Source organism: Branchiostoma lanceolatum, chromosome 1 (assembly GCF_035083965.1).
Source record: "Branchiostoma lanceolatum isolate klBraLanc5 chromosome 1, klBraLanc5.hap2, whole genome shotgun sequence".
Classification (NCBI taxonomy): Eukaryota; Metazoa; Chordata; class Leptocardii; order Amphioxiformes; family Branchiostomatidae; genus Branchiostoma; species Branchiostoma lanceolatum.
The window spans coordinates 39,553,955-39,576,917 of record NC_089722.1 but is presented as its reverse complement, the minus strand read 5'-3'; the positions used below and the strand labels follow the sequence as shown (position 1 = coordinate 39,576,917).

General features: G+C 48.2%; 1 non-coding gene and 1 pseudogene across 1 annotated transcript; both read left to right on the top strand.

The window, feature by feature from the left end:
- Nucleotides 1-5,865: 5,865 nt before the first annotated feature.
- LOC136426353 (U2 spliceosomal RNA) lies at nucleotides 5,866-6,001 on the top strand (annotated as a pseudogene).
- A 9,316-nt stretch (nucleotides 6,002-15,317) lies between these two features.
- Nucleotides 15,318-15,500, top strand: LOC136426323 (U2 spliceosomal RNA). The gene has a single exon (XR_010754261.1). It is a non-coding gene; the product is annotated as a U2 spliceosomal RNA (small nuclear RNA).
- The last annotated feature ends 7,463 nt before the right edge of the window (nucleotides 15,501-22,963 follow it).

Below are 22,963 nucleotides of genomic sequence, written 5' to 3'. Positions count from 1 at the left end.
CTGACTTCCCCTTCCGTCAGGTTGGGGAGCAGGTTTGTCTAGGTACTTGTACGGTGTTAGTTTGATTTTGTTTTTTGATTTAAGTGTGTTTTGAGGGGTCTTCTGTATCCGCACCCCCCCCCCCCCGTGAAAGCGGCGGACGGAGTGGTACAGTCCACCTCAGACCGCGTGGTCTGAGAACAAAGAGACTGTTTTCGTCACTGAGTTGCTCCAAAACGGTTGGCGCCAACCGGGAGTAACTCTGTGAAATTGGTGTGGAATTTTTTCCCTACCTGGTGAATATTTCGGAGTGTTTTAGAACCGTAAGAAACGTGTTTTCTAACCCTCACCCCCGTTTTCATAGTGCTATCGCCCGCCCGCCTGTCTCGTTAGCGAGCGAAGGCACGCGGGCTGCGCGGTCGTTGACCTAGATCTCCGGGTATTAGGTTATTTTCGGCTCTACAGCGGAGGGTGTGGATGGGGGTTTGGCGGTAAAGGTTCTGAAGGTGTTTGTTGCGACGGAAGGTCCTTCCATAGGACTTTTGTTGCGAAATGCCGCCAGTTCCCTACAGGAAGATGCCCCCGGCTCCTTCCGGTTTCGTTAGGAAGAGGAGTGTAGGGATAACGTTTTTAGATAAGAAAGTAGAGGGTGACTTGGCGAATGTTGTAAACCTGCTGGGAAAGAACGGGATCCCTGTCACTGAGGTGCAGGGAATCCAAAACAAGGGGAAGGGCCGCTGTGAGATTACCTTTAAATCACAGACGGCTTTCCACAAGGCTTCGCCCGCACTGTGTGCAGATAGTAGTGTAGAGGTAGACACGTACGGGGCTGGTATCACCGTGGTGACAGCCCTGGACATCCCTCTAGAACTAGACGATAACCACGTGAGACATCGTCTGAGGGAGTATGGGGACGTACTTGACAGCAAGTACGTCAGCTATGCAAGCAAAGGGTTCCCGGAGCTGTTGTCCGGTACGCGCCAGTACCGGATGAAGCTCAAGAGGCATGTTCCCAACACCATGAGGTTGGGAAATGAGATCATCTCATTCCGATATGGCGGCCAACCGAGGTTGTGCCACAGGTGTGGGAAGGAGGGGCATCTCGTCGCGGAGTGCGACGAGGAAAAATGCTCCAAATGTATGGGTCTTGGCCACCTCGCCAAAGACTGCACTTCGGCCATCAAGTGCAATTGGTGTGGGGAGGAGGGTCATGCAGGTCGTACCTGTAACTTAACGTTTCCTGAAGCGTGTACCCTGAAAACGACATGGTCGAAAACCCCGAAGCCGCCGTCTGTTGTGGGGGCCACGTCTTCCGAGCCACAAGCTAGTGGGTCGGGCTCGGGTGAGAAGGGGTTAGAGTCGGGCTCTGGTGAGAAGGGGTTAGAGTCAGAAGAACCTTCTGTTAAGGAGGCCAAGCTCCCCGGGCCACAGCCTGGTGGGTCTATTACCGATGGTGCTAGTGGGTCGGGTGAGAACGGGATCAGTGTGAAGGGTTCTGTTGAGAATGAGACGGTGTCAGAAAATACTTCTGTTAAAGCAGTTCCCTCTAAGGCAGTGGGCCAGGAGACTTCCTCTGAGAAGTCGGAACTCTTGGTGTCACAGTCCAAAGGGGTATCGAGTCTCTCAGATTCCCCTGATGTAGAGTCAGCTAATACAGTGGGTCCAGTAGCCCCTCCCGTCAGGATGGAAGATAAGGATGAGGATCCGTTCGATCACGGCCTCCCTGGGAGCGGGGCTAACAAGCTCCTGACTCAGGTTGAGTCGGAGGGTGAGAAATCCTTGTTTGATGACGAAGGCTCTGAATTGGAGAGTAATGAGAATATTCATCTCAAGTTAGACCTATCAAACCCGTTAGTGATGAACATCGAGAGGCTGTCAGACACAGAAAGTTCCATGCGCTCCTCATCTGACTCTGAGCCGGACGCCCAAAAAGGATGGAAGGTTCAGGGAAATGAAAAGAAGAAGAAGAAGAGGAAGGGGTTGTCTGGGTTTGGATCCCAGATAAACCAATTTTCCTCTGGTGAGGTGCCCGAGCCGAAGCCCCAGAGAAAGAGTGCGAGGGGTGGAAGGGTCGGAAAAGACAAAAAGAAGTAGGTCTCAATGGCTGAACTTAATGTATTGTCGTTGAATGTGAATGGGATGAAGGATAGGGACAAACGAATGTCGGTCTTTGATTTCTGTCGGGCAAGGAGGATTGACGTGGCATGCCTGCAGGAATGTCACGTCTCCTCCTTGGCTGACAAGAATTACTGGTCCCGTCAATGGGGCGGTCGGACTGTCTGGTCGATGGGCACCAATTCCGCGAGGGGGGTTGGCATTCTCCTATCGGAAAATTGGGAGCTTGTGTCTTCCAAGACTGACATGGAAGGAAGGGTTGTGTCAGTTTTGGTTCAGAATTCTAATGTTCGTTTTAATGTTGTTAATGTGTATGCCCCGTGTGTCCCGGCGGAGAGGGAGGCCTTTTTTGCCAACCTCCACCAATATATGTACCCAAACTCCACCTTGGTGTTGGCAGGAGATTTTAATTGTGTACTGGACCCTGCATTGGATAGGTTCACTACCTCTCTAACGGCACCGGGGTCTCAGACTCAGGACGTTAGAGAGTTAAGAGCGCTCTGTACTGAATTAGAACTGAGTGATGCCTGGAGGGTAGAACACCCAAATGAGACTGAGTTCACATGGAGGTCGCCCTCAAATACTTCGAGGTCCAGGCTGGACAGAATTTACACCCAGGTGGGGTTGGTGTCTGCTTCCAGCATTGTCTCTTGTCCATTCTCTGACCATGACGGGGTGGTTACGAAAATTGAGCCCACTCACGGTATAGACCGGGGCAATGGCTTGTGGAAATGCAACGTAAGTGTATTATCAGACTCGCTCTTTGAGCGTGAATTTGTGAGTAATTACAAGACGTGGCAACAGGGCAAAAAGGACTATGATAATCGGAGAGACTGGTGGGATGCCACCAAATCCAAGGTCTTGTGGTGGTTCATTCGAAACGAAGGGCCAGGGACGATAGACTTATCCAACAAGATCTGGAAAAAAAGGTGGAACAACTCAGGTCCCGCTTGAACTCAGGTGACACAACAGCTGAGACCCTGAGCAGGTATGAGTCAGCCAAGACGTCCTTGAATAAATTGGTACAAGACCGGCTTGCCGGACAGCGTCTGCGCAGTAAGATCAAGAACTTTGAGAATGATGAAAAGCCAACCCGATTTTTCTTCCAAAAGGAAAGAAAGAGGGGGCAGAAAAAGGTCATTCATCAAATAAGAACTCCTGAAGGCAATGTAGTTGACAGTACTGAGGATATAGTCCAGGTCTTCCACCAATTTTATGGCCAGTTATTTAGTGCTGAACAGAGTGATCCTGGGGAGAGGAGTTTCTTCCTGAATAGTTTGGATCAAACACTCCCCGTAGAGTGTGTGGACAGTTTGGACAGGCCGATTTCCCTTGCAGAGCTGGAGGAAGCTCTAAAAGGTATGCAAAATGGGAAATCGCCTGGGTCAGATGGGCTGCCCAAGGAATTTTATCAGAAATTCTGGGCAGTAGTGGGTGGGGACCTTTTGGAGGTCGTAAATGAGGGACTGCGGGAGGGTTCACTGTCCTCGTCTCAAAGAGAGGGTGTGATTTCTCTTCTCGAAAAGAAGGGAGACCAATTGAGCCCGGCGAAGAAGCGTCCAATAACATTACTCAATGTCGATTACAAGATTTTGTCCAAAAGTATTGCCAATAGACTAAAGAATGTTATATCCTCGGTAGTTCACCCAGATCAGTCTTGTGGAATACCGGGGAGGGCTATTGAGGATAGCTTGACTCTTTTAAGGGATATAGCTGAGTATGTCAATAGTAAAAATATTCCTTGTGCCTTCCTGGCCCTGGACCAGGAGAAGGCCTTTGATCGGGTGGATCATGAATACATGAATCAGGTGCTACAAAAGTTGGGCTTTGGCCCTAACTTTATTGGCTGGATTAAGACGCTGTATAGCGACGTATCCAGTAAAGTTATGGTAAATGGTCACCTGTCTGACAGGATTTCTGTGGCTAGGGGGGTAAGACAGGGATGCCCTCTGTCACCTTTGTTGTACGTGTTATGTATAGAACCTTTGGCTGCGGCCATAAGGGCTGATCCTCAAATTCGAGGTGTCCAACTGCCCGGTGGTTCGGGAAGTGAGGTTAAGTTGGTTCAGTTTGCGGACGACAACACATGTGTGCTTACGGACCAACTGTCGATCGACAAGATTTTCCTGACCATTACAAGGTTCGAGTCGGGTACGGGATCGAAGTTAAATATGGGTAAAACAGAAGCCTTATGGCTGGGCAGTTGGAAAGGAAGGGAAGATAAGCCTTACCCTATTAAGCAGTGGGTTTCGACCTATTTGACTATACTGGGTAGTCCGGTTGGCAACATCCAGTTGGCTGAGGTCGCCTGGATGCAGCGTTTTGTTAAATTTAAGGCCAAGTTGTCCCAGTGGGAGAGTAGAAAGTTGACGCTTTTTGGTAAAGCTCTCATAGTAAATTGTTTAGCGGCTGCTACTCTGTGGTACACGGCGCCGATCTATCCGTTGCCACAGGCTGTAAAAGTAAGGATAGAGAAAGAGATTTATTGTTTTATGTGGGACGGCAAGACAGAGATGGTCGCAAGACGCACTCTGCTCTTGCCGAAGGACAAAGGAGGGTTGGGCCTGGTTTCCGTACCACTCAAGGCCAAAGCTCTCCTCCTTAAAGTGGTGAGGAAAGCCCTGGTTAATCCTCAGTTGCCTGTATCCAGATTTGCACATTACTGGATAGGCCTTGCTTTGAGGAGGATTGATGAGGAGTCGTGGTCTAACGCTGTTCCACACACGTTGGACAGCCCTCCGCATTACACTGAAGTGAAGCGATTGTTGAATGCTTTGAGTGATGTCGATATCGAATGGAAGTCGCTTTCGGTGGCGGCCCTCTACTCTATTCTGCTAGAAGTGGAGAATATCGTGCCTCTGTGTGAGCGTGCGGATGGGAGCGTGGACTGGTCTTCTGTATGGAAGGCCCTCCACAACCCCCTACTCACCAAGTGGGAGAGAATGACAAGCTGGCACTCTGCCCACAATTCTTTGAAGACCAGAAAGAAGCTTAACTCGTGGAGGGGATTTGTGGCCAGTAGTTCGTGTCCCAGACACCGTTGTCAAGGAGAGGAGAGTGTGCCACACTTGTTCTGGGAGTGCCCAGTGATCGCGGAGGCGTGGATGTGGCTGGAAAACTTGGTGGAGAGGAAAATCAGCCCGGGTTTCTCGATCACAAGGTCCTTTGCGCTATGGGGATTGGTGCCGGGGGGGTTGTCGTCCAGGGTCAGGCGCGTGCTGCAGGCCCTGGCGGCGATCATGAGATCTATCCTCTGGCGGACGAGGTGTGAATGTGTGTTTGAGGGCAAACGATACACGGGCCCTGAGCTTGTGACGTCGGTGAGAAACCGTTTGGAGGAGAGACTCCGTTTTGAGTTTGCTCGTCTTGGCCCTAGTGGTTTTCTCACGGTCTGGGCCGATGGTTTTTCTTGGGCCACGGTTGATGTGGCAAGCGTGGCTTTCTCCTTTTAAGGAGGTGCTGCCATCGTGTTGTTGAAGACTTTACTTGTTGGCTCCGTTTGGAGCATTTTTTCATGTAGTAGTTGCAGGCCTAGCCGCCCTGTCTTAGTCGGCTAGGTCAGAAAAAGAAAAACCAAAAAAAAATATAAAATGCAAAAGCCAAAAATATATGTGTGGATTTGTGTGGGATGGACCGAGAGAGGTGGGTGGGCGAAGTGCTGCAGTGCTGAGTCGATCCGTGGAATTGATTTGTCTAGATTTGTATCAGTGGATAAGAGGCCTTTGTGCCATAGACTTGATAAGTCCAGTATACTCGTGAAAATCGAATTAAATACTTCACAAAAGAGTATCTGTTCTTATCAGTTTAATCTCTGATACATTCCCCATCGGGGAATCTAGATTAAATTGATTTTTTGACTTTGGTCATGGACTAGGAGCTTGCAAAAACTTTCAACGCAAGATCCCAACAGTTGTTGGGAATAGGCCGGTAATGCAAGTGGAAGCTGATGCATTAACATGCAAATCTCATTGGGCAGAACAATACAAGCCGATATTCCGACATTCTCAACATGTAGGCCGACAACACCTGCGGCCCCTGAAACGTGATACCGTCAAGCCGCTAATCAAGCCCAAAGGTATGCCGAGTTTGCTTTTGACTAACGCCCGATCCCTGGTCAATAAACGTCCCTCCTCATTATTCAAAGTCGTTTACCTCAATGCAAGAAGTGTTAAAGCGGTAAATCCTCAGAGAAACAAGTTGGTACAACTTCAGAACTTGATTCACTTAAACAGTCCTGATGTTCTGGCCATAACGGAGACTTGGCTTAACGACGATATCCGTGACCAAGAGGTCATCCCACCCGGCTTTGTAACTTACCGTAAAGACCGTCACCACGTTCACGCAGGCAAGACTGGTGGCGGCGTTCTTCTGGCTGTCCGTTCATCTGTGTGCAGCTTGAGAAGGCCAGACCTTGAGGTCAAGGATGAAATTCTCGTCTGCGAAATTCAGCCTCCCGGTCTGGGTAAGCTGGCCACCGTGCTCTGCTACAGACCGCCTTCGGGGGACCTGTCTGCATTTACCGTCAACCTGGCTTCAGTCCTAGAGAAAGTTCAGCATGAGTACCAAATGTGCTGTGTACTTGGGGACTTCAATCTCCCTTGGGTCGACTGGTCCAGCTGCGTCGTTGTGGAAAGTGGCAAGGAATCAGACTTTTGTGAAGTAATAAATGATCATTTCCTTCTCCAGCACAACAAGATTCCATCAAACTCTAACAGCAATATTTTGGACTTAGTCTTCACCAACATTCCCGATAGAGTGTCGGACATCAAGGAGCTTCCAACCGAATTCGACACGGATCACACGATCTTGGAATTCGGCATTCACTGCAAACTGAACCCTAAGCACGGGATTTCTCGGAAGGTCTACAACTATCGTCGCGCCGACTGGGAGGGTCTTGGGGCGCACCTGGTCTCAAGTCATCTAGCTGAGGCCGTCGGTCAGTGCCAGGACATTGACTCGGCCTGGGAATCCTTGTCGTCTACGATCCAGTCAGCAGTCGACCAGTTCGTGCCCTGTCGCAGACTCAAGGACTCCAATACACCACCATGGATAGATGGCGAGGTCCGTGACATCCAAAATCGCAAGCGGACGGCGTGGCACAAAGCCAAGCGGACGGACTCTCCATCACACTGGACAAAATATCGAATGCTCCGTAACAAACTGAAAGCCGTTCTGTCTCTCAAGTATGCGAGTTATTTGGACAGTTTAGCATCTTCCCTACATGAGGCTCCGAAACGCTTCTGGACCTTTGTTCGTGCGAAGTCTAAGTCCCGAACTTTACCACCTGTTGTGCATCTTGAGGACTCTGTTGCTAAATCTGCAGACGAAAAGGCTACTTTGTTCAATAAGTACTTTTTCTCTACTTTCAGTCAAGCTGACCAGAATGTTCAGAAACCTACTATTGATATCAAAGTTGTTGATAGCCTTTGTAACCTTCTGTTTGATGTCGACTCTGTCCGAGATGTGCTTGTCAATCTAGACACAAGTAAGGCTGTAGGCCCTGATAATATTTCTCCATTTGTGTTAAAGTATTGTGCCCAGGTACTAGCACTCCCTTTGACCTTGCTGTTCAACAAATCAGTCACTATAGGCGTGGTTCCTTCGTGCTGGAAAGAGGCTAACGTATCCCCTGTTTACAAAAAGGGGGATAAGCAAGTCGTGTCAAACTATCGGCCGGTTTCTTTATTGTCTATTGTGAGTAAGGTCATGGAGAGGTGCATGTACGACATGGTGTTCCCAATTCTGCACGAATCAATTCACGATCTCCAACATGGATTTGTAAAGGGGCGCTCAACTACCACTCAGCTGCTTGAGGTATATCATTATGTAGGCTCCGTTCTTGATAGAGGTGGACAAGTCGATATGCTTTTTCTTGACTTCGCTAAGGCTTTCGACTCTGTTCCTCACTCACTTTTACTTCATAAGCTTCAGATGTATGGGTTTAACGGCAAACTGCTGTCATGGTTTCACTCGTACCTAGCTAACCGAAGGCAGCGTGTGGTAGTTGAAGGTAGTCTATCAGAGTGGCTCACCGTTACCTCTGGAGTTCCTCAGGGCTCAATTCTGGGGCCAATGTTATTCTTATTGTACATTAACGAGTTACCTTGCTCAGCCCAAAACTCCACTGTAGCCCTGTTCGCAGATGACTCTAAGTGCTATAGAGAGATATGTAACCCTGGTGATTGTTATAAGCTACAGAATGATATTTTCTCCATGTATGAGTGGAGCCTTCGATGGGGAATGTCTTTCCATCCATCGAAGTGCATGGTCCACCGTTTAACTCGTTCCAGGAGCCCAGTAACATTTACCTACTATATGTCAGATATTGCCCTATCTACAGTCAATAGTATGAATGACCTGGGAGTTCTTGCCCAGGCTGACCTGCTGTGGAACAGCCATATTGTGAATATTGTGTCGAGAGCCAATTCTATTACTGGTTTCATAAGACGCACGGTCGGGTATGAATCCAGCCTTGTAGTACGTAAATCATTGTACATAACACTTGTTAGATCATTGCTTGTATATTGTTGTCAGGTTTGGTCACCTCTGTCTCGCAATATGATGCCACTGTTGGAGGGCGTGCAGAGGCGGGCAACTAAGTTCATTATAAGTGCTAAAGCAGATGCCCGTGAACTAGATTACAAGGCTAGACTAACATTCCTCAACATGTTACCGCTTACGTACAGAAGGGAGATTGCTGACATAATGGTGTTTGTGAAGGCCATGGCAAATGTTTATGATCTAGACATGCACTAATATGTATCATTCTCCACTAGACCAACAAGAGGTAGTCGGTCTCACATGTTAATGCCAATTCGTTGTAAAACTTCAACATTTGCGTCGTCCTACATGCCCCGCCTCGTTACCGAGTGGAACAACCTCGGTGTCTCAGTTAGAAACATGGGGATGTTGGCCTCACAACAGTCAGAACTCTTGTCATTCAAACGGCTGCTTAACACGTCATTTTCAGACAGGTTTAGAGAGCATTTTGTAACTGATAACCTCTGCACATGGACATCTGCCTGCAGATGTGCTACATGTCTGGCGTTAAGACCGCGGTAGTTAGTGAAAGTGCCTCTCGGATGAAGTGCGATATGTTTAATTTTAGTCATGTTTTAACTAAGTTGTTGTGTAGTATTGTGCGATATGACTGAGTACGTTAAGCTATTGCTTATGTAATTGTATAATTGTATAGGTTTAAATGTTTGTTATACCTGATGTAAATATTTCTGTGGGTGGGGGCTAGAAAAGGCATCATGCCTGTTCTCTCACCCCTTCCACATCTGTGGTAAATTTTAATAAACAAATAAACAGAACCTAAGTACGATACTTGAAGTCATTCAGTATGATATATACTTCAAAAGAGTATCTGTAGTTGTAGGCCTAGCCACCCTGTTTTAGTCGGCTAGGTCAGAATTTGGAAAACCCAAAAAAAATCATAAAAGGAAAACTCAAAAATGAAGAAAGTAGTAAGGAGGATGAGAATGATAAGATGAAAGTGGAAAATGGCTCTTCATCCCTGCCCCCAAACGGGGAGGACAAGGGCGTATCCCTTCCCAAGGAGGTCGGGGTAGCGGGTCCCACCGCTACCCTCCCTCACTTCGAGGAGAAAGATAAGAAAGAGGAGGATATTCTTTGTCAGACAGGACGGCCACAACACCGCCGTCCGAAAGTCAGGAGTCGAATGGGTTTTGGGACTACTTAGAAAGTTTCAGCAGCATTTTGCCACACGTAGTAAGGCAAAATGTCGTCCATTCCCTATAGCAAGATGCCCCCAGCTCCCTACAAATTTACAAGGGTGAGGCGCGTGGGGGTGACGTTTCGAAACCAAGTAACTGACACAGAATTGTCAGATGTGGTAAAGTTGCTGGAGAGGAGCGGTGTCCCTATCTCGGTCGTGCAGGGGGGGGGCAGAAGAAGGGGAAGGGACGCTTTGACATTACATTCAAGTCACAGGCTGCCTTCCAGCGGCTTGTCCTTCCCTTTCGTCTGTCCAGGATGTAGAGATAGACACGTTCGGGACCGGCATCACTGTGATGACGGCCCTGAATATCCCGTTAGAGCTGGATGACAATTATGTCAGACATCGATTGAGGGAATACGGGGAAGTAAGTCCTGGATAGCAAGTACGTCAGCTACGCTAGCCAGGGCTTCCCGGAGATTTTGACCGGAACCCGTCAGTACAGGATAAGGCTGAAATCTCATGTGCCCAACACAATGCGGCTGGGGGATGAAACATTCTCTTTCCGCTATGCTGGGCAACCTAGGTTGTGCCACAGGTGCGGGCGAGAGGGCCACCTCGTCACTGATTGTGATGAAGACAAATGCTCGAAGTGCATGGGTCTGGGCCATCTGGCCCAAGACTGCACTTCGGGCATCAAGTGTAATGTCTGTGGGGAAGAAGGGCATGCAGGGCGCAGCTGCCAGTTGAACTTCCCATACAGGTGTGCCCTGACTTCGACCTGGTAAAAAAAAAACAAATCGTCTAAGGGGGCTGTGCCTACCGGAGCACAGGCTGGTGGGTGGGTCGAGTACTGGAGCACAGGCTGGTGGGTCGGGCACTGGTGGTAAGGAATCTGACACTGGGTCTGATGAACAACAATCAATTGGGTCGGGTTCTGATGATGACAAAGTGGCACCTGGTGGGTCAAAAACTGGTGAGAAACAGACTATGCCAGGAGAGCCGGGTAAGGGCACTGCTCAAGAGCCCCCGCTCTCAAACGGGGAAGATGGCGACGAGGAGGTTAAATTCTCGATCGTCGTTGAGTCCCAGTCCAAGGGGGTAACGGGCCCAGAAGTTCCCCTGCAGGAGGTAGTGGACTCAGAAACCCTCCCCTCAAAGGGTAGAGTGCCTCTCCCAGAAAGGTAAAAATACCTTAGAAGAGGAGAAGAAGGATCCTTGTGAGGATGATGACAAGTCTAATCTGTCTGGGAAGGATATGTGGGACCAGTATTCTCAATACCCTCCGAGCGGGGCCAACAAGCTACCGTCTCAGTTGGAGGAGTCTGGGGAGCACAACTTCCCTCCGAGCGGGGACAACAAGATTCCGTCTCAGTTGGAGGAGTCTGATGAGCACAAACCTTTGTCTGGTGAAAATGACAGTGTGGCCAATATTCACCTCAGCTTGGAGGAATCGTTCACTAATGACTTGGTTATGGATCTCAATGAGCACATAGAGTCGGACGTAGAGTTCCGTGTGTTCCTCATCCCAGATGGGTTCTGAGTCCGAGTCGGACACCCAGAAGGCCTAGGGTTGGCAGACACAAGAAGGAAAAGAAAAGAGGAAGAGAAAGGGGAAGTCAGATTTTCGTTCCCAGATTGGCCATTACTCTTCCGGGGAAATCGCCAGGGCGAAGTCCCAGAGAAAGAGTGCGAGGGCAGGGAAATGGGGAAAGACAAGGGGAAATAGGTCCTAGTTTGGACTTTATTCCCTTTCCTAAATGATATCATGGATTCTACTTTAAATGTCTTGTCTCTAAATGTTAAAGGACCGGGGTAAGAGGGACATTCGATTTTTGTCGGTCTAACGGTGCAGATGTGGCATGCCTGCAGGAGTGCCACATCTCCACGATTGCTGACAAGGGTGCCTGGTCTCGCCAGTGGGGACACAAGGCAATCTGGTCCCTAGGCACGAACTCCGCCAGAGGTGTTGGTATTTTATTATCCTCTAGGTGGTCGTTCGTGTCGTCAAAATGTGATACAGATGGTAGGGTTGTCTCTGCTCTACTATCGGTAGATGGCGTACAGTACAATGTGTGTAACATCTATGCTCCCTCAGTTCCAGCGGAGCGGGCCACCTTTTTTGATAGTGTTCATCAATATTTGTACCCCAATGCGGTGCTAGTTTTAGCGGGGGATTTTAATTGTGTTTTGGATCCAGACTTGGACAGAATATCGGAATCCATATTCACCCCTGGGAATCGCACTCAGGCTGTGGTGCATTTGCGTAGTTTGTGCGCTGACTTGGATTTGGTGGATGCCTGGCGAATTGAACACCCCGCCCAGGTAGATTTCACTTGGAGGTCCAAGTCAAATAAAACCAGATCCAGGCTGGATAGAATTTATGTCCAGGAGGGCACAATTGTTTCCTCGACTATTAAGTCTTGTTCGTGTTCTGACCACGATGGCATTGTTTCATCCATAGATCCTGTCCCTTCTGTTCAACGGGGTCGGGGTCTATGGAAGTGCAATGTCAAGGTTTTGTCCGATCCTCGTTTAGAGCAGGAGTTTCGTGAGAAGTATCCTATATGGAGGAAGAGTTTAGAGGAGGGGCAATCGGCGAGGGAGTGGTGGGATACCGTTAAATCTTATTGTAAAGATTTGGTTATCAAATACTCCAAGCTGAGAGCTCAGGCGGACTCCTTGATTCAGAAGGGTATGGAAAGGAAGGTGGATTCACTCCGGTCTCGACTTAATGTAGGAGACCGAAGTCCTGCAACTAGAGAAGAGTATGAGAAGGAGAAGGAAAACCTAAACAACCTGATCTTAGACAGACTCAAGGGTCAGAGGTTGCGGGCAAAAGTAAAAGCCTTCGAAGAGGATGAAAAACCGACTAGGTATTTCTTCCAGGCTGAACGCCGCAAGGGCCAGAAACGGGTCATCCAGGAAGTTAGAGATGGCAAGGGGGACGTGGTGAGCACCACCCCGCAGATACTTGCCGTTTTTAAGCAGTTTTATGCAGACTTGTATAAGGCTGGCCATATTGACAAAGTGGAGCAAGAATATTTTCTGTCCAAGCTCTCTGAGTCGTTACCTGATGAATGCGTTGAGAGCCTGGATGGAGATCTCACTTTGGCTGAATTGGAAGCGGCGGTGAAAGGTATGGAGAATGGAAAATCTCCGGGGTCGGATGGTCTCCCAAAAGAATTCTACATCAAGTTTTGGGAGATCATAGGGCCAGACTTCCTGGCAGTCCTCAATGAGGGATTGGATGTAGGACAGCTGTCTGTGTCCCAAAGAGAAGGCGTCATCTCTCTTTTGGAGAAAAAGGGGGATCCACCGAACCCTTCGAATAAAAGACCGATTTCGTTACTGAATGTGGACTACAAAATTCTGTCCAAGGCCTTGGCCAACCGGCTGAAGAATGTCATTGGGTCGGTAGTTCACATTGATCAATCCTGTGGTATTCCAGGCCGGTCAATTGAAGATAGTGTCTGCCTGTTAAGAGACATTGTAGAGTATGTCAATAGTTCGCATTCTTCTGGTGTTCTTATTGCACTGGACCAGGAGAAGGCCTTTGACAGAGTTGATCACAATTTTATGGCCAATGTTTTAGACAAGCTTGGCTTTGGGCCGAATTTTAAAAGGATGATCGCGGCTTTGTACTGCGAGGTATCCAGTAAGGTCCTCGTGAATGGTACTTTGTCAGAGTCAATAGCAGTGGAGAGGGGAGTTAGGCAAGGCTGTCCCATTTCTCCACTGTTATATGTATTATGTATTGAGCCGCTGGCTGCGGCAATTCGTGCAGACCCTTACATCAGGGGAGTGAAGGTCCCTAGGTTGAACCAGGAGGTTAAAATGGTGCAATATGCAGATGACAACACTTGTGTCTTGTCGGACCAGCCGTCCATCGATCGGACATTTTCCACCATCAAGCGTTTTGAGGCTGGTACCGGTTCCAAATTGAATTTGGGGAAAACGGAGGCTTTGTGGTTAGGTAGATGGAAGGGCAGGGTGGATAGCCCATACCCTATGAAACAGTGGGTATCATCTTACCTAACTATTTTAGGCAGCCCTATTGGCAACATTCAGTTGGCGGAGATTGCTTGGATGCAACGATTTGTGAAGTTTAAGGCAAAGCTCACCCAGTGGGAGACGCGGAGGTTGACCCTTTTTGGCAAAGCCTTGATTGTGAATTGTTTGGCGGCTGCCACTTTGTGGTACACGGCTCCGGTATACCCCTTGCCTAAGTCTGTGAAAGTTAAGATTGAGAGAGAAATCTATTCATTTCTCTGGGATGGCAAGACAGAGATGGTCGCTAGGCGAACTCTTCTTTTGCCTAAGGACAAAGGAGGGTTGGGGTTGGTCTCTGTACCACTCAAGGCCAAAGCCCTCTTCCTTAAAGTGGTGAGGAAAGCTCTGGTCAAGCCACAGTTGCCAGCCTCTAGATTTGCTCTCTACTGGATTGGGCTCGCCTTGCGAAGAATAGACGCTGAGTCCTGGAGTAACTTGGCTCCCCACTCTTTGGACAGCCCTCCGCACTACACCGAGGTCAAGAGGATGTTGATCTCTTTGAGGGATGTAGATATTGAGTGGAAGTCAAATTCGGTGGCGGCCCTCTACGCTATTTTATTGGAGGCGGAGAGTATTGTGCCACGTTGTGAAAGTGGAGATGGGAGTGTGGATTGGTCTTCCGTCTGGAAGGCCATTCACAACCCTCTGCTCACCAAGTGGGAGAGGATGACCAGCTGGCATGCTGCTCACAACTCTCTGAAAACTAGAAAGAAGCTCCACTCTTGGAAGGGATTTGTAGATAGTAGTTCGTGCCCCAGAGACCTTTGTCAGGGGGAGGAAAGTGTTCCGCATTTGTTCTGGGAGTGTCCAGTGATTTCTGAAGCATGGATGTGGTTGGAGAACCTGGTGGCGATGAAAATCAGCCCGGGTTTCTCGATCACAAGGTCCTTTGCGCTGTGGGGATTGGTGCCGGGGGGGTTGTCGTCCAGGGTCAGGCGTGTGTTGCAGGCTCTGGTGGCGATCATGAGATCTTTCCTCTGGCGGACGAGGTGTGAATGTGTGTTTGAGGGCAAACGATTTTCGGGCCCCGAACTTGTGACGTCGGTGAGAAACCGTTTGGAGGAGAGACTCCGTTTTGAGTTTACTCGTCTGGGCCCTAGTGGTTTTCTCACGGTCTGGGCCGATGGTTTTTCTTGGGCCTCGGTTGATGTGTCAAGCGTGGCTTTCTCCTTTTAAGGAGGTGCTGCCATCGTGTTGTTGAAGTTTTGGCTTGTTGTTGGCTCCCTCTGGAGCATTTTTTCATGTAGTAGTTGCAGGCCTAGCCGCCCTGTCTTAGTCGGCTAGGTCAAAAATAGAAAACCCAAAAAAATTATAAAATACAAAACCCAAAAATATTAAATAGTGTCTGGGGATGGACCGAGAGTGGTGGGTGGGATGAAGTACAGCAATGCTGAGTCGATCTGTGAAAGTCAATTTGATCTAGAGTGTATCAGTGGATATGAGCGCCTTAAGGCTGCGTAAACAAGATGAGAACTAAGTGATACTTGAAGTCATTCAGTATAAATACTTCAAAAGAGTATCTGTTCTTATCAGTTTAATCTCTGATACATTCCCCATCGGGGAATCTAGATTAAATTGATTTTTTGACTTTGGTCATGGACTAGGAGCTTGCTCCGTCCTGACCGCGGATCGGCTCAGTATTGCAGTACTTCTGAGATTCGGTCCATCCCCTTACAAATCCAAAATAAGTTGCACACATACACAAACCACCAAACTGGCCCAGCAATCCAGGAATGTGGATTTATCAGCACGGCTGTACTCGTTTGAAGTCTGTGCATACGTGTTACGAGTATATATACTGAACCTTACTGCGTTTATAGCTCTTACATCCCCCAACTCTACTGTACATGTTTAATTTTCGCATTTTATCTTTCTTCTACTTTCAGACTGGAACTGGAGCAAGCAGCAGCGCCACCAAGAGCCGGGAGAGGTCGGGAGAGCACGCAGAGGCAGTGGAAAATTCCAGGACGTCTGTCTGTGGTTCGATTCTGAAGAAAGCAGTGCGATGTGGACGTAATTCGATGTTAAACGTAGGAATCGGGAATCTAAGCGCCCGCGCGCCTCGTATCAACGTATGAGAGATACACGGTACAAAACACACGCACAGCTAGCCGCCTCGCCCACCGCTGCTGCTTTCTCGCTCGCTCCTTTTAATTCCTTCCGTAAATGTAGTGGGCTGGCTGCATGCGACCTTCCTTCCTCTCCCCTTTGCGGACCTTCAGGCCGAATCGACAACGTACGGCGGACTTGACAAATCCACCACAGGCATCGAAGTTAAGGGGAAAAGCAGACGCCGCCCGTCCTGTGCAGATGAATGATGTTAGGGAACCGCGGGCGCGCGCCTCCTGGCGAACAACAATGGCAACGCTGTTCGCGAACAACAACATTGCCTTGTTGTCTTGTCTATCCGCCCTTGGCTCGGCTTTGAACCCTAAGGAGCCCGTTTTTCTGCGTTGGTGTGACGTAGTCGCGTGTTTGAGCCAATTAGACAGAGCCAGGGCGAGCCAGGTGCCTGTGATTTGTGTGTTGGGGTGTAGTTCGTGGTTCGTCCACATAAAGTAGAGCGCTTCCGTTTGTTTTCAGCTTGTAGATAAGAGAAATTAACTCTGTCAAAAGCTTTCTCTTAGTCTAATGACAGGATGGCGCAATGTAGATTTTTGTCATTGCAATAAGCCACAATGTCACGGAGCAAACCAAGATTATTTAAAATCGATCTGCCCGACACAGAACAGAACAGGACTGGTCGGGGTGCACCAGCGTTGACATTACAGACTTAAAACGGTTGGCCAGAGCCTTAGACAAAATTTTATAATCAACATTTAAAAGCGATATGGGACGCTTATTCTTGGGGTCGGACGCGTCCCCGGCCTTTTGCAATAAAGTGATAACAGAAGTGATAACAGAAAGATTCTGGGAAGGGCTCAGAGAACCCTCCTCCAAACCTTCTAAAAGAACCTGAGACACATCATCCCCCAAAACGTCCCACATGACTACATAAAATTCCTTCGGCAGACCGTCTGCCCCGGGGCACTTGCCACCCTCCATACCTTTTAGCGCCTCAAAAAATTCTGCCTTCGTAAGAGGGGTGTCCAGCATGGCCGACTGCTCATGTGACAAAGTTCTATTCACATGAGACAGTAGGGTGTCCATGCTGACCTTATCAACGGGCTCCGCTGTAAAAAGTTGTTTATAAAAAACACGGTAAAATTTTAAAATATCAGACTGGTCCGACAGAAGGATACCAGATTCATTCCTCACATTTAAAATCTCTTTCTGACGGCTTCTGGTCTTCTCCGCCCGTAAGAAAGAGGAAAAACATTTCTCCCCCTCCAACTCCTGAATCCTGGAGCGTATAAAAGCGCCTCGACTCAGGCGGTCGTGGTGGGTGGAAAGTTCATTTTTCAAGGAGTAATATCGCTCCACCACAGAAGGGTCTGAAGAACCTCCATTCAATAAATTGTGAAAACGTCTGCGAGCTCACAATTGAGAATAAAAAGGTCCTCATCTTGGGCAGACGCCAGACGTTTGCAGTACGACCGTATTAGCACAGATATTCTTTCTTTTACATGATCCCACCAAAGGCGGAGATTAGCAAAGGCAGGCTTTAAAGATTGCCACCTTACATGTCGAAGCTTCAGGTCGCATAAAAAATCGGAATCACACAACACAGATGTGTTGCACCGCCACAAACCCCGGCGCCTGCCCATAAAAGACACACGTCTTGGCCCTAGTGGTTTTCTTACGGTCTGGGCCGATGGTTTTTCTTGGGCCACGTGTGATGTGGTAAGCGTGGCTTTCTCCTTTTTTAGGAGGCGCCGCCATCGTGTCGTTGAAGCTTTTACTTGTTGTTGGCTCCGTTTGGAGCATATGTAGATTAGTAGTAGTTGAAGGGCTAGCCGCCCTGTCTTAGTCGGCTAGGTCAGAAAAAGAAAAACCTAAAAAAGTACAAAAGCCAAAAATATATGTGTGTGCGTCTTGTTCTTGGATTTGTGTGGGATGGACCGAGAGTGGTGGGTGGGATGAAGCACTGCAATGCTGAGCCGATCCGACAGTCAATTTTTTCTTGATTTTGTATCAGCCGGATATGAGGGGCCACAGTGCCCATAAACATGATAAGTTACAGTATGCTCGAGAAATCGTTTATATATATACTTAAAAGAGTTCTGACCATATTTACAGGTATGGGCGCCTCCATTCCGGCGGGAGGGAGACCTAGCAGACAACACCGATATCGTTTTTAGTCCCGAGAAGTTTGTCAGATTTTGCAGCTGTCTAAAATAGTCTAAATATTCCTGACTAACGAAACCCCTGAGTATGCTGGATGTTCCGTCAAAATCCGAATCGTTGGACAAACTCGCGATTGATGACGTTATACATTCTTTATTAAAAACTGCAACAAGACAATACATAGTGAAGCGCCAGGCAGCCAAGCTGATGTTGCAGACCACTTAACATTACAATAACATTGAAGTACGACAATAGAATACTAGAGCCCTTTGCAGCTGCGATCAGAGTGCCATATATACAAAAAACCCTCACGCAGCCTCTGCAGGCCGAAGTGACCTACTGTGCTCCCTAGTCAAGTCTACGTTGCTGAGTGGACGACAGCATTTCACCGTGTGGGGGGAGGTTTTTAAGTCCTGCTATTATATACAATGCAGAACCCCAAAACAGGGGAAATAAGCTGAGCACACTGCCTGATTTTCCCGGGAATAGGAATACCCTATACCGAGATACATAAGGGTTCAGGAACAAAGACTGTTTTGAAGAAACAACAGCCAGGGAACACCAAAATTATCAAGTGAAGGTGGGGGTGGTGCATCAAAACCGTATAACACAGTCAAAAATATAGGAAGAAACGCAACACAAAATACGGTAAGAATTACCGTATATACCTGCTGACCTGCAAAACGAAATTGGGCGACTCTCTGCTCTGGCGGAAGGCAGAAAATGACCTTAAAAGATTCACCGCACCGTGCTATCTCCCGTCCGTCGGTGGGTCAGACATACCCACGCCGAAGCGAGCCCGCTGAGGGGTACGGCCACAAGAAAATAATCGTATCTGAGCGAAACTTGAGCGTAGGAGCACAGGAAAACCACCAAAATGATCCTGGGAAACCCAGCAAACCATTCACCAACATTCCAGACCAAGAATCAGACGCTGAAAGGCCGAAATCGTCCACAGAAGAGACCTGGACGCGGACCACGCCGTCCAAGCTTGCCTGGGGACGCTGCGCATGCGCATTAACGTCTATCGGGCGATACCAAATCCAGTATGTGCAGGGGTGGTGTTTCAAACCCGTGAAACACGATCGAAAATGGAAACAAACAAAACATACGGTCAGAATTACCGTATATACCTGATAAACTGCGTCACGAAATGGGATGACTCTTTGGTCTGGCGGAAGGTAGAAAATGACCGTCAAACGCCCGTCGGTGGGTCAGACGTAGTCTCTACCAGACTAACAGCGTCGGCTATAGAGAGAACATTTGCCGGGGGACTTTGGCCATGGAGGATAACATTTCCATCCAGGGTTACATATTTGACCCTCTCTCCGTACTAGTAGCCTACTCCCTTCATACAATTGACTCTATTTGGCCAATTTCTACTATCTTCCCAGCGACCCGCAGAGATTGGTGGAGGCTAGGTCAGACGTACCCACGTCGAGGTGAGCTCGTTGGGTACGGTCACAAGAAAACCCTCGTATCAGCGAAACCCGAGCGTAGAAGCACAATTGAGATATAGAAACCATCAAATTGGCTTACTCATTCAATCAATGACTATGAATATCACGATTATACATGTAATGTATGGAGGGAAAAATAGCAAAAATCTGGAGGTCTGGTTTTCAATACCCTTACAATAAATGTTGACCTAAAGTAATATCTCCTATTTCCCATTATCGACATCAATTTCAATTTAATTCTGCCATATTTGTAATGAGTCTAAATATCACCAATTTTAATGTAAACGGGTTAAGAAATGACTTGATGAGACTTCATGCTTTTTAATTCTTTGAAGAAAACGGTTTCATGCCAAGTGTTAACATGAATGCCATATGGGTGATAAGGAACAAAATATCTGGACTAAGCAGTGGGGAGGGAAAACCTTATAGAACCCGGGCACAAGTCTTGTGGGGTGGCAATCTTTTATTCTTCTTATTTTGAGTGCAGTATCAACGATTTTTGAAAGATATGTCCCCATCACCTCTTGAAGGGGACAGGCGAGTAGCCACTTTATAGTGGTTTGCGTATATGCTCCCAATGATAAGACAAAAAGAGCCTTTCCTGTCTTGTAAAATCTCTACTCTTCTATGTGGGGATTTTAATTGTGTTCATACCTTAAGTCTTGACAAATGTGGAGGTAACCCACGCGAAGGGAGTCGATCGGGGAGCTACTCGTTTAGCGTCCATCACATCTGATAACGGTTTAGTTGATGTATGGCGGGCCCAACATCCTCAGGATAAACTATTCACCTGGAGGCAGCGTAACCCTTACGTTGCCTGTCGACTGGACAGCATATATTCGTCTGAATCCTTTTAACAATGACAATGACATCACACTAAAACGGTCCCGGGTCCTCAATCGAACCATGACTGTTTTTTGCTGGGTGGTCAGCGCGGTCGTCGGGGACAGGACAGAGAGAAGTTCTTTGGAGATGTTATGTTTCCGCCTTACGGGATCCAGATTTTCTGGGTTGTTTATGCTGAGGCTGCTGTGACCTCAGATACTGCTCCGGCAGATGCCTCTGCATCTACCGGCCCTTCTTCTTCTGCTGCTGTGGGAGCGGTGCCCGAGACCGTGCGGGCGTCTGTTAACGCTGTGTTCTCGGATGCTTCTGTTGCACCCGGCGATATGTTTGTGGGTGCGTCTGTGGACGTCTCCGCCGTGTTTGATGCCAACATTGAAAATATGCAACAGACCGCTCATCAATCTAAAAGTAAGCGTCCAGCCCCTCTGGACGACATAACAATCTTGTCTTGTTCCGTGATATTGTTACCTATGTCAATGAGAACAATTTGCCTTATGCTATAAGTCTCTTTGGACCAACGCAAAGCCTTTGACAGGGTCCATTTCACATACCTACAAGCTGTTCTGGCAAGAATGGGATTTGGGCCGATTTTTCGGTCCTTTATCTCCACTTGTTATAAGGGCGCTTGCTGCCCTGTTATTGTGAACGGTCAGTTACCTGACCGTTTTTACCCATCTAGAGGGGTGGGACAAGGTTGCTCCTTGTCTCCCTTGCTGTATGTACTCTCTTTGGAGCCGGTCGCTCAGATGGTTAGAGATAATGCAGCAATTAAAAAAATTTGAAGGTTTACGTCTCCCGGGAGGGGAGGCGTCAAAGCTTAGTCAGTACGCGGACGACAATTCTTGTTCTGTTACGGAGGATGACTCATTTATCCCCCTTTTCTAGAGCATAAGTGTATACGAGAGCGGCTCTGGGGCTCTCTTGAACAGGGACAAAACGGTAGGTTTGTGGCTTGGGCGCTGGAGAGGACGTACGGACTCCCCAGTTCCGGGCCTAACCTTTGTTTCTACTTTTATCATGTTGTTGGGAGCGGCTGTCGGTAACATAGACATGGCTGCTCGCAATTATTTCATGCCGTTCTTCTGAATTGGTTTAAGGCTTCGCTTTCTTTTAAAGGCAAGTCGGTGGTCGTCAATGTTCTGGCGGTTTCGACGTTGTTGTATATAGCTCCCGTATTTAAACCTCCGGCTGGAATTCTGGCAAATATTAATAAAGCCTTCTACAAATTCCTTTGGAGTGGGAAGAGGGAGATGGAACCCAGGAAGGCTAACATGTAAGAGTTCAACATGTTGAAGTCTGCACACAATAGTCTCTCCTATTTTGGTCAGCCACGTGGCTACCACCGCTGTGGTAGCACGGAACACTTCGTGGCGGGATACGGCTCCCAAATTCAGGAGTTCCCGGCGTGGCAGAAGTCCATGACTCCCATAAAAGAACCCCAAAATCCCAAAGATCAAGGAAGCCTCTTCCAGGAGGAAAGGGAAGGCCAAACACTTCCTCTGACTTAAACAATGACGGACCTTAAAATTTTATCGTTGAATGTCGATGGAATGAAGGATCGGGGGAAGAGGGATATGTTTTATTTTTATTTTTGTCGGTCAAGGAAAATTGATGTGGCCTGCCTCCAGGAGTGCCATGTGTCCTCCTTGGCCGACAAGAATTATTGGTCACGACAGTGGGGGAACCGAGCCCTGTGGTCCCCTGGAACGAATGCCACGATGCTGTATTCTTTTCCGTGACCCACACTCCTAGGATAGAGCGTGGTCCAGGAGTGTGGAAGTGTAACACGCAGGTCTTGTCAGATGAGCTATTCACCAGAGAATACACTGAACAATACAAATAATGGGAAAAACGCAAAGATAACCATGGTTGCCTTAGAGTGGTGGGAGGAGGTGAAGAATAATACGAAGGATCTCCTCATCAGCCACTCCAAGCGCAGGGCCGAAGCGTCGAAATTGATCGAAAGAGGCTTAGAAAGAGAAATCGATATGCTGAGGTCGCGCTTAAAGATCGGCGGCCCATGCCCCGTGACAGCGCACAAATACCAAGCAGCTAAAGATCAACTGCAAAAGGTGCTGTTGGACGGGCTGGCGGGGCAGCGTGTCGGCAGCAGAATCCAAAATATAGAAAAGGACGAGAAGCCTACAAGGTTTTTCTTTAGCAAGGAAAACAAGAGGGGGGGAGAAAATGGTCAGGGAATTGAGGAAGGCAGATGGCACTGTGGTGTCGTCGAGGTAGGATATCCTTGATACGATTTTTACGAAAACCTGTATGGTGCTGAGCCGATAGAGATGGAAGATAAAGCCTACTTCTTGGACCAACTGGAGAATAGGCTACCCGATGAAGACAGTTCCCATCTCGACCGGTCGCTCTCGCTGGAAGAGATGGAGAAGTCCCTCAAGGAGATGCAAAACGGTAAAACTCCGGGGTCTGATGGCCTGCCAAAAGATACACTCGGTTTTGGCCCACTGTGGGCCGGGATTTACTCGAGGTTCTAAATTAGGCCCAGATGGGTTTTACACAACCTGGGCTGAGGGGTTCCCTTGGGCAGACGTCGATGTAGCGCACTTGTCCTTGAGGTTTTAATGGATTTTTGTTTGTG